Raw genomic sequence first — 17,971 nt, 5'->3', positions numbered from 1 at the left:
GGCATGTGCCCTGAGTCTCTCTTTTCAAATATCCCTCCTTGCCTTGCCTGCCCCAGGATACAGCAAGGAAACACCAAAACAGAGTTTCACAAAGTCAACACGGAAGAGTCACAGTTCATTATATTCAGAACCAGAAGGTCTAGTCTGTTTCCCACATTACATGGTAGGAAATGTTCGTATGCCATACTGTGTGTCATAATACCCAGAACAAAACAGGAGAAAGGGGTGAACTGCAAGAATAAGAATAACCTGAAATGGATTGATGGACCAGTCATATTTATTCAAGAGAGATTGATTCAGAATACTAAGGAATGTCGGCATGGATGGATTTTAGAACATCTTCAGATGTGGACTGTAGACCCTGATTAGCATAACTGCATTCACCATTCAGCTTTTGTTCTTGTTTGTTGTATATTCACAAAATTATAATGTGCTTTTGTAGAACTTTTGTGAATATATAATACTATTGGTTATTGTTATTTCATGGTTGGTTTTGCCATTGCAGGTCCTTTTTTTGTCTTCTGTTCTCCATCTTAGATGGAGTAATGGCCAAACTTGACTGCCTGCTATACCCAACATGCTTTTCCAAGCAGGTGTTTGTTGCCATCATTCTTTGACACTCCCAGGGAATATTGTGCACATGCACCAAAAAAGAAGTGAGAAATACTTAAACTCTTATAGGCATAGTTCAGCTGTAGAGCCCATGTTTAGCATGCAGGAGATCCCAGGTCCAGTCCTGGGCATCGCCACTTAAAAGCATTAGGAAGTTGGTAATGTGAAAGAAACATCCTGAGATCTTGGAAAGTCACTACATGTCAGAGTAGACAATCCTGGACAAAAAACAACAACCCTAGCCTTCCTATAGTTAGCATGGATCAAGTCCTACCACTGTCATTACCTTACTACCCCTAGCCAGGCATTCAATCTACTTGCATCAAAAGAAATATATGAGGCAGAGTAGAGGTGTACTGCCAATCCCTACACCTTCTGCCATGTTGCCTGGAGGACAAAATCAAGGCTCTAAATTGGACAAGGGGTCTCCAAGAATAGAGAAGACTCCCTACTTCACACCTTTGTCCTCAAACTCATTGAGGGCTGTAAAGGATAGAGATGTGCTGCAGGAAGGGATGTGACTTACTAGCCTGCCCCTGCTCCCTCTCACCTATTTGGTTTAATGAAAGTAGAAGGAACACCCAAATACAGCTGTTATGTGGCTATTAACTATCACTTAGACTGAACTATCCTGAGCTAGCAAGAGAAGCCTGAGTGCAAGCATAGCTGGCTTATCTGCTGCCAAGGTGCTTTAACTGCAGACACACACACCATATATTTAAAGTACTTCCCACAAAGAATTCTGGGGGGTGTATTTTACCACTTGCAAAGCTGCAATTCCCAGCGCCCTCAACAAACTACAGTTCCCCGGATTTTGGGGGGGAAGTCATGTGTTTTAAATCCAGTGCTTTTTTTCTGGGGGTACGCAGGGGTACACATACCCCTAAACATTTTGTGAATCTAAGTTTGACCTCATTGAGGGGCAGTATTTCAATATGAGTAGGAAAATGAGAGTACCCCTAAACTATTTTTTTTGGGGGGAGCACTGTTTAAATCTATGGCGTGTGTGCAGCCAGAGGATTTGTGGGAGCTCTCGCTCACTTTACAGTTTTCACTTGCCTACATTGCAATAGATTGCATGAAGGTGCCATTTATGAGTCTGGACCAGGGAATAGTTAGTAATGAGATGCTTGCCTTGGCAGTGGTTAGATGCATCCTTCTTCCTATAGACTTCATTGGGTTTCCAGCACCCTCTTCAAAAAGAGCAAAATCCCCGGCTTCCAACGTTAATGTCACTACTAGTCATCTGTAACCTTGTAAAACATGGTACAGAAAAAAACATTGTCTGTTTCTTCCTGATTTCCATCATTCCCTCCCTCCTTTCCACACACATACACACACACACACCCTTTCCTGGCTTTTAACTTTCTCCTTTGAAATGTTCTCACAGGGTAATGCAGCTTGTTAACTGGCTGCCAGTCTGATTTTTCACAAGTTTGCCACGTTGCAGTGACAGGACCGTAGCAAGACCCAGATGCTGCAGAGTAAATAAATAGCACATCTGGGATTTGGAAGTGGGCTGGCTCCACATTATGGAAAAAGCCGATGCAGGGACATATCCAAAGAACACACAGCTGGAAACCATTAATGTTGGAAGGAGAAAGGGAGAAGGGGGCAGGGGACTGGAATTGGGGGGGATTACTGGCGGTCGCAAGCCTGAGAGCTGTGAGCGTCGATAGAAACTCCATTTATACGGCCGCTGAATTTACTGCATTCCTGAGAAGCGAATGGTGGTTTATAATAACTGACCTCAAGTAACACAAATACGGATCAGGCAGGGGTGGGAAAACTGGCTGGGAGGCTGAAAACATTTGGAGGGAAATGGTGAGATGATCCTGATGGCCGTGGATTTGTAGCAGCAGGAATCACCCTTCCGAAACTTGCTTTGGAGAGAGGCACAGCCATTTCCTGAGCCCAGAGTGCCACATGCAGATTCAAGCCTGTGCAGACTGAGACAAAATGCACAGTTTGTCATTCATAACAGGAGAGGCTGGTAGATTATTCATGTGTGTGATTCAGTGATGACTGCCAAGTGGGTTGTGGTTACTTTTGTTGTGAGTAGTGAGAGACAGGATATGGGGGAACTGGAACAGAGGAGAGGAAACTAAGACCCAGATGAAATTTCTCAGAATTTTCAGACAGTGTTTGGCTGAGTATGCAGACCCAATGAATGAAGAGAAGCAATGAAAGAGAGGAGAAATGGGCAGGGACAAGGAGGGTAGCAAGAGGCCAGGCAGGAGATGTGTGGTAAAATAGAAGAGCCAGAGGCTGGGCTCCACTGGACCAGTTTACAGGGGTTCTGTATGCTGGTTACACATAATTCTTCTGTCTGAACCTTAAGGGTTTCTGCACCAGTTCATAAATGATTAGGCTATCAGAACTAGTGATGGATGAATCATTTCTCTTTTTTCCGGTTCTTGGTTCAGTTCTCCACATTTCCACATCAATTTGCAATTTTTAAGAAAGTTCTCATGAAAATACATCAGCTTTTTAGTGTTAATTTCTCCTAATTCGCACATTTTTGCAAAGCAATTTCCCCTAATATATGGCATATTTGCAAGTTATGGTCACAAATACAGTATGTGCATTATTGTGCACACTACTAAGCTGGAGAGCTGCATTGCAAAATTCAGAGAGTTTGAAAAAATGGTTGTGTTTTGGTTTGCCAATTGTCCACAAAGTGCAAATTTGGCAGGTTCACCTTTAAATCTGTACTGAATCTAATCTGATATGGCAAATGGAGATTTTATCATCTTTGCACGATCTGCTGAAATTATATTTTACACTACAGTATAGATCAACCCCATCCTCTTTAGCAACTGGGTTGAATTAAATACAGATGGACAGAAAACTCATATACTCCATTCCACAGCAACCTTTAATTGGGATTCCATTTGCAGTCCACTTCTGCTGTGCTGTGGCTCATAATAAAAAACATTCATACTGCAACCTACCGTAGCCTAGGAATTTGTTACCTGAACCCTATTCAGACGACCTGTTTCCATGGATCACTCTTCGTAATTCATCTCTCTCTCTTTCTTATGAAGGCTTTTGTTAGCACAGACCTCCTGAGCAGCCCCTTCAGTCATTGCTCCTCATAGTCCATTCTCTTTGCCAATGTACTAACAGGTGGTTGAAAAGATTCCAAGAGTGGGGTCAGCTGAGGCCTCTGACAATAGCTTCACAGTTTCCTTCTCAGGAGTGTGCTCTAGCAGACTTCCTGGCTGATGGAGAACATGCTTGGTATTTTACAGTCTTTCTCACATAATCCTTTAAGTTGCAAAAACTGGCTGCACATCAGGCTTGATGGTTGGGGAGTCAGTACCTAGAAAGCACAGAGGAGCTGTTTAGCTTTCAGAAGGACCACACCACACCATCAGAACAACTGTGCAATAAGCAAAAAATAATCATTAAAAAAATCTATGCTTCCTCCCAGAGTTTAACCCAACAACCTTTCGGCTAAAGAAACTGGTTCTGAACCAGTAAAGCTGTCTTATAACTGAGTCAGATCACTGATGGAGCCAGTCAAAGGAACACAGGAAGCTATTTTATACAGAGTCAGACCACTGGTGCATCTCATTCAGTATTGGCTATACAAGGAGTAGGGAACTGGATCCAGCCAGAGCCTTATCTCCCCTGCTCCCCTGCCCATGGGCCAGATTTGGCAGTTGGGTGGGGTTCACCCTCCTTTTAATCACTGGGTGTCACAATGATGTCAAGTGACATGGTGCTTTGAAGTCCCAACAATCAGCTGATCATAGGGACTCCAAATTGCCACCCTGGGGCTTGCAAAGAGACTGGTGTGGTGCTTTGAAGCCCCAAAGGTCAGCTGATTATCAGGACTTTAAAGCACAGCACAAGGCTATTTTCAAAGGGAGTTGCAAACAACCCTGCACTGCACTTTGAAGTCCCACTAACAGGAGCTAAGTATGCAGTGCTTCTGAAGTCCCTTTCTGCCCTGCATCATCATCATCATCATCATCATCATCATTATATTATTATTATTATTATTATTATTATTATTATTATTATTATTATTCAGTCCTTCATTCAAAGATCCCAGGGCAGTTCACAACAGAAAAATGCAAAATGAGAAAACATAATATTTTGTATTTCTTTCTACCTGCCTATGCAATAGGTGATTGGCAGGTAAGCATGGCTTAGCCAAAATGGCTTGGCAGAACAAATGAGGATGCCTGGCAGGTTTGGACTGAATGAGTTAAAATGAATGACACCTCCAGTGTCTTCCCTGACACTTTTTTTAAAAAAATCATCCACCTATTTTATCACCCAGGTAGATTTAAATCATTTATAAAACAATACCATAGGGGGTTTTTATACAGGTCCTGATCCAATATCAAATATGAAAAATAAAAATAATGACAATATTAGACCCACATGGATGCAATTTAATCAGCTATGTTTTATTTTTATGTCAATGATGAAACAACAAGCAACCAGACTTTTAATAGTATTTGAAAACTAATAAACAAAAATCATTTACCACTTTTCATGGCCAAAGCAATTGGAGCACCAGCTGATTTCTTCATTGTCTTCTTAATCATCTCTTCTTTAAAAAGAAAAGTCTCTTTCATAGCATTAGTCCCTTTCTGCTACAAGGGAAAACTGGAGGAAGCAATGTATTCAAATCTTTAGTTTAAAAAAAGAAGAAGAAAAAGACGACAAGTAATTGAGAACTGTGAATTTATTATGCGTTCATTTCTCATATTTTTGAGAGCCTTATGACTGCTCCACTGGGGCAAAAGATGCCACGAATGCTGGTCACCACAGCTGGCATGAAATCTTCACTGGCGAAGCAGGACTTGGCATCCAACATCTTGATGCAAATTGTATCATTTATATCAATTATATATTTATATCATTTAATACAACATCTTGATGCAACTTAACATCTTTCCGCAGGGCCTACAAGACAGAGCTGTTCCACCAGGCCTTTGGCCAGGGCACAGCCTGACTCCCTCCTTCAGCAATCTTCGCGGAGCTCTGGTCCAATGGTTGCCATTGGTTTGATTTGAATTAATTTTATTATGAATGATTTTAGAGTGTTGTGTTGTGTTGTGTTGTGTTGTACTGTTTTACTGTTGTTAGCCGCCCTGAGCCCGGCTTCGGCTGGGGAGAGCGGGATATAAATAAAATTTATTATTATTATTATTATTATTATTATTATTATTATTATTATTATTATTAGTTGCCAGCAAGCAGAATATATGTTTAGCTACAGCAGGTGTCGGATGTAGCATTTTGAAACACTCTCCCATGTATCTCCCAGTAGACGACCTCGTGTCCCAGTTTTACACCCTAGATGCCCTCCCCACCTGCATGGAATACACTCTCCACCTGCACTCCCCACCTGCATAGAATAGAGTACAGATTGGGTGGGGACTGTTCCCTGCTTATTGAGCTTTCCAGAGACATCTGGTGGTCCACAAGCAGAATACTCAGCTAAATAATCACTCACTGATCCAGAAGGCCATTCTGTAAGGCAGCCTTCCCCAATGTAATGCCCCTCTGGGTTTGAGGGGGGGGTTTTATTGGGGGAGAGACTACAACTCCCATCAGCCCCAATCAGCATAGCTATTGGTCAAGGATGATGGGAGCTGGAGTTCAACATGTGGAGTGCACTAGGCCAGGGCATGCCGCTGTATGATTTTGATAGATGGCTCATCTTGCCGTTCCCATTACTCCTTGCATTGCTGTTCTACTGGAATCGCTGTACCATATGTGGTTCTATTTTAATAATATTAACTGTTAAAGCTCCCTGGTTGTTTTTGTGATGTTTGTCTTGTTTTGATTTGATGTTAGTATTTTAACTAACTGTTCATTTCTTGCGAGACACTCTAGGGTCCCAGGGGGTCAAAGGATGTCAGATAATCTAATGATAAACATGTTTATATTTTTCTGTTCCTAAGTGCCAATTTCACCAAGTACTGAGATTCAAACTGACAGTAGTATTTTGCCCTGGTCTAGTTCAGTGGAGATTAATGCTGTTCCACTGTCCAATTTATATATAACCTTTTTCCAACCAATACCTGGCAGGATTTTAGTCTTGCAACAGGCCTGTAAATTAAGTTAATGAGTGGTCCAGATGCAGAAATATAGGAAACTGCCTTTTACCAGGAAAGGCTATTAGTCTGCTTAGTTCAGTACTACTCTGTGTTCAGTACATACTACTTAGTTCAGTACATACTCTGTACTGTCTACTCTGACTGGTAGAGATTCCCCAGGGTCTTTAGAAGAGGCTTCTCCCCCTTCTAACTGAGCCTTTAACTGAAGGTGTTGAGGATTGGACCTGGAAACGTTTACATACAAAGCATGTCATCTGCTACCAAAATGGGACATGAAATCAAGGATTCCCCAAGAAGGAAATGTGGCAGTACTTTGTGACAATTCCCTGCACACAGCAAACTTGAGTTATGGCAAAAAAGTTAAATTTCTAGGTACTATAAATTCCATGCTGCAGAATAGTTGGTTGTGAAACCAACCAGAGGGGAGAAGACCCTTAATTTTAAGTGGCACCCAGGATGTGCTGTTGAACTGACTTGGAAAAGTGACCACAGTGCTACTAGTTTTAATATATATGCAAGTGGGCATTTACCAATAAAGTCCAACATACTCACATTTGAATTCAGAAGACAAAGCTTCTCAAAAATGAGGAGATTGTTGTCAAGGAAGTTGAAAGAGAAAGTGAAGAGGGTCAAATCTCTCCAGAATGCTTCAAGGTTATTCGAAACCACAATAACAGCTCAGCTAAAACAAAGAGTGTCTTCTTCTTCTTTGGCGATAACTCATAGCCAGGTAAGATTGTCTTCCATAAACACGGTTTAACAATGAGTCCGTAAGTGACTGTGGAGGCTAATTCTGGATCCACACGTCCTTCCACAGTGGGAACATTGGTTTCCGGGTGGGAGTTGATCGTGCTGAAGGTTTGCCAAGTGTGCCTTCCTCTTAGCATGTTTCTCCCTTGCATCCTGAGTTTGAGCATCTTCAAAGCCCATGACACCTTTGGTAAAGGCTGTTCTCCAATTGGAGCACTCGCAGGCAAGTGTTTCCCAATTGTTGGTGTTTATACTACATTTTTTTTAAAAAAACTGCCTTGAGATAGTCTTTATACCTCTTTTGTTGACCACCAGCATTATGCTTTCCATTTTTAAGTTCAGAATAGAGTTGTTGGAAGACGCATCCGCACAACATGACCAGCCCAACAAAGTTGATGTTGAAGAATCATCACTTCAACACTGGTGATCTTTGCTTCTTCCAGTACACTGGTATTAGTTCGCCTGTACCACAAATCAGGAAAGGTACTACCAAGACTAAGAGGATGTCAGCAAGGTTAACTAGCGGAGTCATGTTTAACAAACTATTAGAGGCAAGAAAGCTATCTTCAGAAAATGAAAGTTTTGTCCAAATGAGGAGAAGAAAAGGAATACAAACTCTGGGAAATAAATGCAAGCAGACAAGAACAGATGCGGAAAGCAAGAAAGAATTTGAGGAACACTTGCCTAAAAAACATTAAGACCAACAATGAAAAAATACTTAAAATCATTAGAAAGGGAAACCTGCAAAAGGCTGACCTTTGGCCAACAAGGGAGTCAAAGGTCAGCTAAAGGACAAAAATGAGATTGTATAGAAACTGAATGAATTATTTGCCTCTGTCTTTACTGACAGAGTTGAAGGGCAAATCCCTGTGCCTAACTTAAGTTTCTTAGGAAGTGACTATGAGGAAATGAGGCAAATGACAAGGTATGGAGTTCTAGGCCTTATTGACAAATTAAAAATCAACAAATCATTGGGTCTAGATGCCATCCATCTGAGAGTTCTTAAAGAACTCAAATATAAAATTTCTGATCTTCTAACAAAAATATGTAGCCTTCATTCACGAGGACCAGAAAGTGGCCAATGTAACCAAATTTTGAAAAGGGATGTAGGGGGGATCTGATAAATTACAGTCTAATTGGTTTAACATATATTCCAGTAAACTGCTGGAAAGTGTTATTAAAGATAAAATAGAAGCATATAGAAGAACAAGTCTTGCTGAAAAAGAACGAGCATGGCTTCCATAAGGGTAAGACCCATCAGATGTTTGGCAGTGTAGTCCTATGAAGGACTGTAGTTCAGTGGTCAACAATCTCCTTTGCATGCAGAAGGTCCCAGCTTCTATCCCCATCATCTCCAGGTACTGCTGAGAAAGACTCCTGCCAGAACCCAGGAGAGACACTGCCAGCTGATGTAGGCAATTGTGTGCTAGATGAACCCGTGGTCTAAAATATAAGGCACCTTCCTATGCTCCAATACATGTTTGTTGTTGTTGCTGTTGTTTAGTCATTTAGTCGTGTCCGACTCTTCGTGACCCCATGGACCAGAGCACGCCAGGCACTCCTGTCTTCCACTGCCTCCCACAGTTTGGTCAAACTCATGTTTGTAGCTTCGAGAACACTGTCCAACCATCTCGTCCTCTGTCGTCCCCTTCTCTCCCCTTCTCCTTGTGCCCTCCATCTTTCCCAACACGAGGGTTTTATGTATTTTTTCTTATTTTTTTCTTTTTTATGCTTTCTTTTTATTCTGTAAACCTCTGTTTTTTGTAAAACTTTAATAAATATTTTATTTTTTTAAAAAAAGGTTTGATCTTCTTGCAGTCCATGAGACTCTCAAGAGTCTCCTCCAGCACCATAATTCAAAAGCATCAATTCTTCGGGGATCAGCCTTCTTTATGGTCCACCTCTCACTTCCATACATCACTACTGGGAAAACCATAGCTTTTACTATACGGAGCTTTGTTGGCAAGGTTATGCAGAGGTAAGTCAGTGAGCCATACTCCCTACTGTGTGTACTCAAGGTTACAGCCCACGAGCCTTTGGGAAGAACTAAATGTTATTAAAGCAACAAGAACAGAAAATAGAATGTCTCACATGACTTAGACTATGTCCTGCCACCCTCAAGTTATGGACTTCCCAGCACCAGCAATTGCAGCCCAAAGCACCATTGTGAGTGCAAGAAAACACAAAAGAGAAGTGACGTCAAGATTTAGGATAACAAAATATGCTATTGTCTTTTCTGATGGCTCTGAAACATCTTTCTTTTACACAAGCCTTTTAAGCAGAGATTTTTATACCAGTCTGTGCCTGTATTGGATGTGAAATTGTTTTTATATAAGAAATTGCTTTGTACTTGTTTGTTACAGTTGAAGCTTTTGTTGTTAAATCACTACAAGGTATTTCATAGGAAGCAATTCATTTTTTAAAAAATGTTACATGTTATTGGGAGAAGGTGGTTTCTGGCACCATTGACAGCTGTCCTTTCTCACAGCACAAAAAGAATTAGCTAGTTTTGAATGCTGAGATAAAAGGGTTCAGGAAACAACTGGTGAACTCAAGCTTAGCTGTCAATATTTAAGCTTAATATTTGCAAACTGCTAACATTTTTTGAAAGATAAATGTTGCACTCCAGCTATGCCAGCCTCTGAATTCCTTGTTGCCTTTCCTTTTCACCTAATCTTTCATAATTGTGACTGGTTTCCAGGATCATATTCCCTACCGGCAACCTGACCCCTCTGCTTATGGGTGACATTCACCATATTGATTCAGCTTGGTCTCATCAAGCAGCAATTTGTACTAATGGGATAACACTTGGTGACAGCACGCAACAGCAAGCATTTGGAGCAAAATATCCTTTTCTTTTGGCCCATTTCTGCAACAGTTGTTAACTCGTTAATCACCATTTCCTTAAAAACACATTTCCTTGCATAGCAAAATATTCTGTGGACATTTAGGAGCCAATTCATGTCCTCTCTTTTTTTATCCCCCAGCTCAGAAGTCAACACAAAAAATTAAAAATAAATAATATAATAAATTAAATAAAAATAAAAATAAATAAATCTGAATATATATATATATATATATATATATATATATATGAATCTCCAAGTGGCATACAAAAATATAGTATAAACACAATAGAAGAGTCTCATAAAACAGATTCAAATATAAAAAACCCTACACAATAGTTCAATTAGCGCTGTGTAATTTACAGACACTTTTAGCATGCTGCCATTTTTATTTCCTTTTTTGATAGGTACCCAATAAATAAATGCCCAGGAGAGGAAAAAATGATACCCTCCCACTGCATTCCCAGCACTAGCTTCCTAAATACAGCTAGGAAATTAAAGCAGCCATGGACAAGTAGAGCAAAATGGCTGCTATAACTTACATGTAAGGGGAAAAAACAAACTCACATGCTCATCTTCTTCATGTTGTGAAGGAAAATTCTGGACTTCTCTTTGTCACAGACTCTCCCTGCTCACTAAGCCCTGTTTCCTCTTCAGCTTCCGACACCTCTCTTCCCAGTCTTCTCCCTCTGACCACTCATTGTGGTCCAACCACCATTCCCCTGGCTCTGAGTCTTCTTCCTTGGAGATTCCTCAGCTGGTTTCTCCCACCATTCTTCTGCATCTAACCAGTCCCTGACATCAACCTGCTGCTTCTTCAACTGATTTCTCTTACATTTGGAAAGTTGGCACAACTCAGTCAAGATATCCTCCCTAACACATAGTGCTATCAGAAATCATCTTGGTTTCTTGTGGTGCTATCAGAGAATGCAACACATCTGAACAATAAACCGGCACTCGTGGCTCTATAATCTAGTTGTGAATTATTTTCACGGTCTTTGCTCTTTTTTTACCTAAAGACTAAGTTAAAATGAATCTATAATCCACCAAGATATACAGTGATTTCTTTTTCAAAAAAGATAATGACAAGGATGGCTTGGTGGGCAACAAGGCATATTTAAAATTGTAGGAGATTTGATCAAATTCAATGAGAGAAACTCTTCTGACTGATGAGGAGGCTGGAGAAACAAGAATTTTTTGTTAAAGGAAATTATGACTGAAAGAGCTATTTCAGTCAAAGAGTAATAAGCATGAGGAATAAATTATTACTAGATTAAATCAATAAAGCAAGTAGTAGAAATAAATTTTAAAACCAACTAGTTACCCTTTTGCGAAGAGAAAGAAATAGCATGTGTTTCACATTCATAGATCTGAAGAATCTTCAGAGGCATCCAGACTTTTATATGACCTCTCGACCTCTGTTCCTTCGCCAGTGTGTCAGCACTAATATGTTCAGTGCCTCGGTGTCCTTCGCTATAAAACCCTGATGGAAAATTCCACAGGAAGCATGAAGCATATAAACAATGTTCAAGAAAAACATGGAAAACTAGGAAAGAGGAGAAGTATAAGGACAATAAAGGATCCTTTATGACAGCCTTCTCTATCTGAAGTCATCTGGATATTGCTGGACTCAAACTCTGCAAGAGTCACAACTTTACCTGCCACACACTTAAAATCACATATGGCAGGTGACTGTGGTTTGGCACAAACTGTCTCATGGACCATATGGGGCTGGAGGTCTCCCACCAATGATTTCATGTTTTGAGATTGAAGCATGTCAAACTTTGGTGCTTCCCCAACTTCTTATCCACATGCACAGTAAGAGAAGGAGATTGAAACTGCTAGTTTTGAACCCATCATTGTTTCCTGTTGCATCCAGATTTATGTTTAGTTCAAACTAGCCAGAGTCAAACCATGGTTTCGAATCCTGGTTTGTTAACCAACCATAGTCAAATAATCTACAGTTTCCCAACTTTGAATGTAACAGGAAACTGTGGTTTATTCAAAATGAAAAAGCGCAAGCTTTTGAACTCATCCCAAGAAAGGAGAAGAGGAGAAGACATGTGACCAAGGCTCATTGCAGCTGATTCTCATTATCCTGAACCATAGATTAACACTATGGCTCAGCAGGGCTGTTGTCACTTAAAACTAGTGAAATTCCCTGAAAAGTTATCTCCATGTTTTGCTGAATGCACGAAGAACATACATGAGGTTATCTGCTCAATATGTAAACTGCTAGCTAGGCCCTTGGGGTCTGTCAGGAATCCAGTCACAAAAATTGTTCGTTCACACAAGCCTCTCTCTTGTGTATTCAGAGCCCAGGAGCGACTTGAGGGCGTCAGCCTGTGCCCATTAAAGGCACACAGAAGGCAGCCTTAAGGCTAAACAATGTGTGAGATATCCCTGTGTGTGAACTTCTGTAATCTGTGAGAAAAATGGGAAGAAAGGAAGAACACAGTCTGCTTTTGGCCACATGGGGACATTCCAAATGGCACAGCTGTGCGAAAACAAACCTGCGATTCCAGCCTGAGGGCAGAGAACATTAAATGCTGCTCCTCAGAATATTTTTCTTCTGCTTTAGCTGGCTTGTCTGAAAGACTTTCTTCTTTTTCTTTTTTTACTGAGTCTGGTTACAGGCTTTAAAAAAAAAAATAAAGCATGGAGGAGGAGGAGAAAATATATACCCAATTTTAAAAAAAAAAACAAACAAGGCTTTGAACAGTAGGTGAGGATTTGTTTCTCAAACAAGTGCAGACTTGGGCCACCCAGGTCTCCTGAAAAGGGAGCCAGGAAACAGATGCTTTCTAAGAGAGAGGGAGGGAATGTTTAAGTCTGAAAAGAAGTCACCGTTCAGGGAAAGTTAAACATTAGAGGGTTGAATTAGAACAGGAGACCTAAAACACAGAATGGCTGGCATCTCAGTTGGCTTCCAAATGACATCAGCAAGTGTGGAATTGGGGGAAGGGGGAACACCAAAATAATTATTTCCATAGGTCTCATCTGCACTATACATTTAAAGCGCTGTGAGGCCACTTTAACAGTCATGGCTTCCCTCAAAGAATTCTGGGAACAGTAGGGTGCTGAGAGTCGTCAGAAGCCCAAGCTGGCTCACATGGGAACACAGCACCGAAAGATGCGTGTCCCGATTTAATCAGCAGAATGTTGGAGGGCATGGTGTTATCAATGTTCAAGGACATGTTGCAGTCAGGCAAAGACAGTTTGGGTGCAAGTAGTCTGGGGAGAGATGGTGCAGCCTGCAAAGGGTTCCAAGGGCAAGACAGAGAGTCCTAGAAGGCTTCATTACGCCCCGGGGCCTGAGGTTCCCCACCTCTGTCTCGGTGGAAAAAGGCAAGTGCTTATGGTATGTGTTTCTAATCTCAGGATCCCTGTGCTACCCTCTTTTTTGTCCTCTAGGAGATCAGAATTAGTCTAGGCTGTTGTTTTCATTTATAGGAAGGCAATGGCACCAGCTAATGAGCCAATTGATATTTGCACCTAATTATACATCTCAAGTGTCTCTGATTGTAAGGAATGTCATTGACTTGTATTAGAATTTTTAAAATCGTCCTCCATCCCTGCATGAAATGCTCCCCAATTTTCATGCTGACCCCGCCCCCAAGCCCCACTGTTTCTCAGGAGTGATGTCCTTGTCTCACATGGAGTAGATTGAGGGGGGTAGAACTATATCAGCCATATCAAGTGCTCCACACTTAGGGCTCTCTTCAGGAACCTGTTTTTTTAACTTTCCTTTTAGTCCAGATGGTAGATTTGTCAAATAAGTACATCTTGAAATCAGTTAAGATGGTTTCCCCAACAGTGAACTAGTTTTACTTTATTGTCAAGTAAATGTCAAGTGATAGTAATCCAAACATTATCATTACTTATTTTAATCAGTTAAAGCAAAGCAGCTAATCAATTAAGGGCATCTTTGAATAACTTCACATCCCTAAAACACATCCAAAATGTCATCTGTAATGATAAACTATGGCATTTATTTTAATTGGTTTAATTAATCACTTAAAATCACGATAGTCAACTGATTAAAAAAACTTTTAATCAAAGGACAATCTTTAAAATGTTTATTTCAAATGTTATCAATCATTGATGTCTCTTTGGATAGGCGAGATACTTCAGAACAGAAAATACTGACGTGAGTCTATGCATGTCTGCTCAAAAGTAAGTTCCATTGAGTCCGATGGTGCTTACTCCTAGGTAAGTGTGTATAGGATTGCAGTCTGCATTTGTTTGCTCCAATGTGCAATTTTCAGTGACACCAATGTGGAATATTGAAATATTGTGTGTTCGTATCTGACATGTTTATTTCCCAGAAAAGACTTCTGAGCATTTACTTCCTTTTTTTCCATTTACAGCTGTTGTGTGTTTCCTGAGCAAGAGTTTCATGATGACTAGTGTCCTAGGCTCAAGTCTGCAAATGTTTCCAGTGGTTGCTGGCTAGCACAGCCTGGTCTGTAAGGCAAACTGTGTGCTGGCAAGCCTGCAGGCATATGCGTTGTGTAATGAGTCCCATGTTATAATGGATCTAGTGTTAGAGAAAATTATGGGTGGCACCCACTGAGAACATTTCCTATGCAAGTTCCATTGGAAAGACCAGGAGCTGTACAAGAGTTCACATTCATTTCCAAATTCATTGTGACTTGCGCAGGAAGACATTTCCTAGCGGTCTGTGCCTTAACTTCACACAGATGAGGTGTTGCTCAATGTAGCTTCGGCTGTTCTCTTGATTTTGGCAATAACAAATGGCCACCTTCCAATTTGCAAGAGGTGTAGGACATTCAACTCCAGCTGCTGTCTTAGTCAATGTACCTTCATAACATATCTTTAGGTGCAGGGCAAAAACATTCCTCTTCTCCCAGGTCTTTGGCTAATTAAACAATCTAGGGCCTTTTAAACCGGGGTGGGGTTGGTGGATTTTGTTTGGTATATATTTTTGTGTATTTATATTGCAAACTGTCCTGTGATCCTCAGTTGAAGGGCGGTATAGCAGCAGCAGCAGCAGCAACAACGGTTTTCATATCCATCAATGGAAAAGTGAAGTTTCGTGGCCACTGTAATTTAGCAACTTTTGAGGATTGTGCACTTTAAAAGCTTGCATCTGGAACCAGCGGGTTAAGAGATGCCCTGCTAGATGCCTAACATTTCATTCCCTCACATCTGTGGTAGGTTAAATTTAGACAAATCGCTAAACATTTCAGTGTTTATCCAAATTAAAACTCCAGGCTTTTGAGGTTCCCTCATCAATGGCTAAATAAGATTTGCCTGACTTCATTTAGAATAAATACAGAACCTAAACACAAAGCCCAGGGGAGTTTTTGATGCATAGCCTGCATTACCTCGGGCTGGTGGAGTTGGGATTTTTCATAAATGAAAGTGGGCAACTAAGTCAAACAAAACTTAGAAATACAGTGGTACCTCAGGTTAAGTACTTAATTCGTTCCGGAGGTCCGTACTTAACCTGAAACTGTTCTTAACCTGAAGCACCACTTTAGCTAATGGGGCCTCCTGCTGCCGCCACGCCGTCAGAGCACAATTTCTGTTCTCATCCTGAAGCAAAGTTCTTAACCTGAAGCACTATTTCTGGGTTAGCGGAGTCTGTAACCTGAAGCATATGTAACCTGAAGCGTATGTAACCTGAGGTACCAATGTAAAGTGTTTTCTTTTTAATCTTCCAGAGCCTCTTTGAAAAAAACGGATTGTCCTTTCATTTAGCATCTCCTCCCCCATCGTTCAGTCTTCCTCTGAGTGGCTTCTGCTGGTTCCCTCACTGTGAGAAGCGAAGTTACAGGGAAACAGGCAGAAGGCCTTCTCAGTAGTGGCGCTCTCCCTGTGGAACGCCCTCCCTTCAGATGTCAAGGAAAGAAACAACTAACTGACTTTTAGTAGACATCTGAAGGCAGCCCTGTTTAGGGAAGTTTTTTAATGTTTGATGTTTTATCATGTTTTTACTATTCTGCTGGGAGCTACCCAGAGTGGTTGGGAAACCTTATCCAGAATGGTGGGGTATAAATAATAAAATTGTTTGGAGGTTCTAGCAGGAGAGCGCAGCTATCGTATACCCTTGACCGAAGAACGGTACACGCCTTCTATCTGGGATGGTCATCCTCTTCCACCGAGCGCACAGCTTTGGGAGGGATGCACATGGAGCGGTGAGGGAGGAAGGGGACACCCGTCTAGCCAGCCAGATCAGCCGAATCAACCCTGGCGATCAATGGGGTGACAGATGTCGCAGCCAGATCGCCCTCACAACTAAAGAATCATGGCAAGAAAAATTGATGGACTATGCAGAACTGGCAAAACTGACATACAAGCTACGGGACAAGGATAACTGTGACTTTAAAGATGAATGGGAACCCTTTACAAAGTATTTGAAGACGCAACAAAGCGAACTGGACTCCTTGGCTGGTTTTGAATAAACATTCACAAACTTTTTATTGATAATAATCAGTTAAATAGTTTGAGGATCTATACAACTGTGTAATATGCAGAAAACAGCTCCAGCACCATGGAACAAAAGAGAGTGTTGCCACACCCATAAGATTACCTTGGGGAGATCCACACCATACATTTAAAGCTCATTTGGCACACATTTAACTCCCGTCACAGAATCCTGAGAACTGTAGTTTGTTTATGGTTCTAGGAATTGTAGTCATACGAGGAGGGAACACTACAGTTCCCAGGAAGTCTTGTGCTTTAAATATGTGTTGAATGTGATTTAAAGGTATGGTGTGGCAGTGTTTTCAGTCTCTCAGTTTCAGCCGGTAACCAGTCTTCACCATGGGGCAAGGATGGATTGCCTCCAGTTTGGGGTCCTGAGCCAGTCACTGACATAACATGTGAGCAGTTGCCCAAGTGCAAGTATTTAAGAGATCGCTCTGTGACACAGATAAAGAGTTGTTGCTGTTTTGTCGCAGCAATAAATGTCAGCCGACGAATGGATGTTAGTTTCAGTGCATAGTAGTGAATATGATGATGCTTCCCATTCTGTCGTAACTATTATTACAAGGGGCACTTAATCAGGCTTCCTGGAAAGAAAGACTGCTCTCATTCTTTTTCTGGGTGGTATCTTGGGAGAAATGTGTTCTTTGAAGCCTCCTACGCGTATCGCCAATATTGCTTCCAGATGAAATAAGGATCTGAGAGAAAACTAGGGAAAGGGGCTTTGGTTCATTTCTTGGACCAGTGAGTCCTCTTCATTCCGGGGCTTTTAAGGAAGTAGTTCTATTTATTCCCTAGATTTTACAGCCAAACCATATTTGAATACTTCAGTCAGAAATTCTTGACCAGAACCAAAAGGACAGGTTAGAAATCTAGGCTGACTTAGTGATGCTTCCCTGCAACTGAGCATGAATCACGTGATCCTGCACATATTTACTTGGAACTAAGTCTTCAGAGGGCTTAATCCCAAGTAAACTGTGCATTACATATGGCCTCTAATCCATATCAACCTTCAACAAAGCCTTAGCGTAAACAAGGTTTTAGGTCTGCAGTGTAGTCAGGCACGCACAGTGAATTAATACCCTTAAGCACAACCGAGTCTCCAGACTCCCACTTCTCTCTCTTCTTCCCTCAGACTACAAGAAAATGATGCCAGCTTTTGTTAAGAGAGAGCTGTATAGATCTGTATAAACCTGCCAGAGAGCTGTATAGATCCCTGTTAAT

General features: G+C 41.2%; 1 long non-coding RNA gene across 2 annotated transcripts; it reads left to right on the top strand.

Annotated features, from left to right (window-relative positions):
* The first annotated feature begins 2,251 nt into the window (after nucleotides 1-2,251).
* LOC128417212 (uncharacterized) lies at nucleotides 2,252-16,741 on the top strand. 2 transcript variants are annotated; one of them, XR_008331410.1, is made up of 3 exons: nucleotides 2,252-2,605; nucleotides 14,415-14,470; nucleotides 15,985-16,741. It is a non-coding gene; the product is annotated as an uncharacterized LOC128417212 (long non-coding RNA). The 2 variants fall into 2 exon arrangements; XR_008331411.1 differs by having other exon boundaries at nucleotides 14,415-14,506.
* Nucleotides 16,742-17,971: the final 1,230 nt, after the last annotated feature.

This window comes from Podarcis raffonei, chromosome 7 (genome assembly GCF_027172205.1).
Source record: "Podarcis raffonei isolate rPodRaf1 chromosome 7, rPodRaf1.pri, whole genome shotgun sequence".
Lineage (NCBI taxonomy): Eukaryota > Metazoa > Chordata > Lepidosauria > Squamata > Lacertidae > Podarcis > Podarcis raffonei.
Note: the sequence above shows the minus strand (reverse complement) of the source record. Positions and strands in the feature narration are given on the sequence as shown.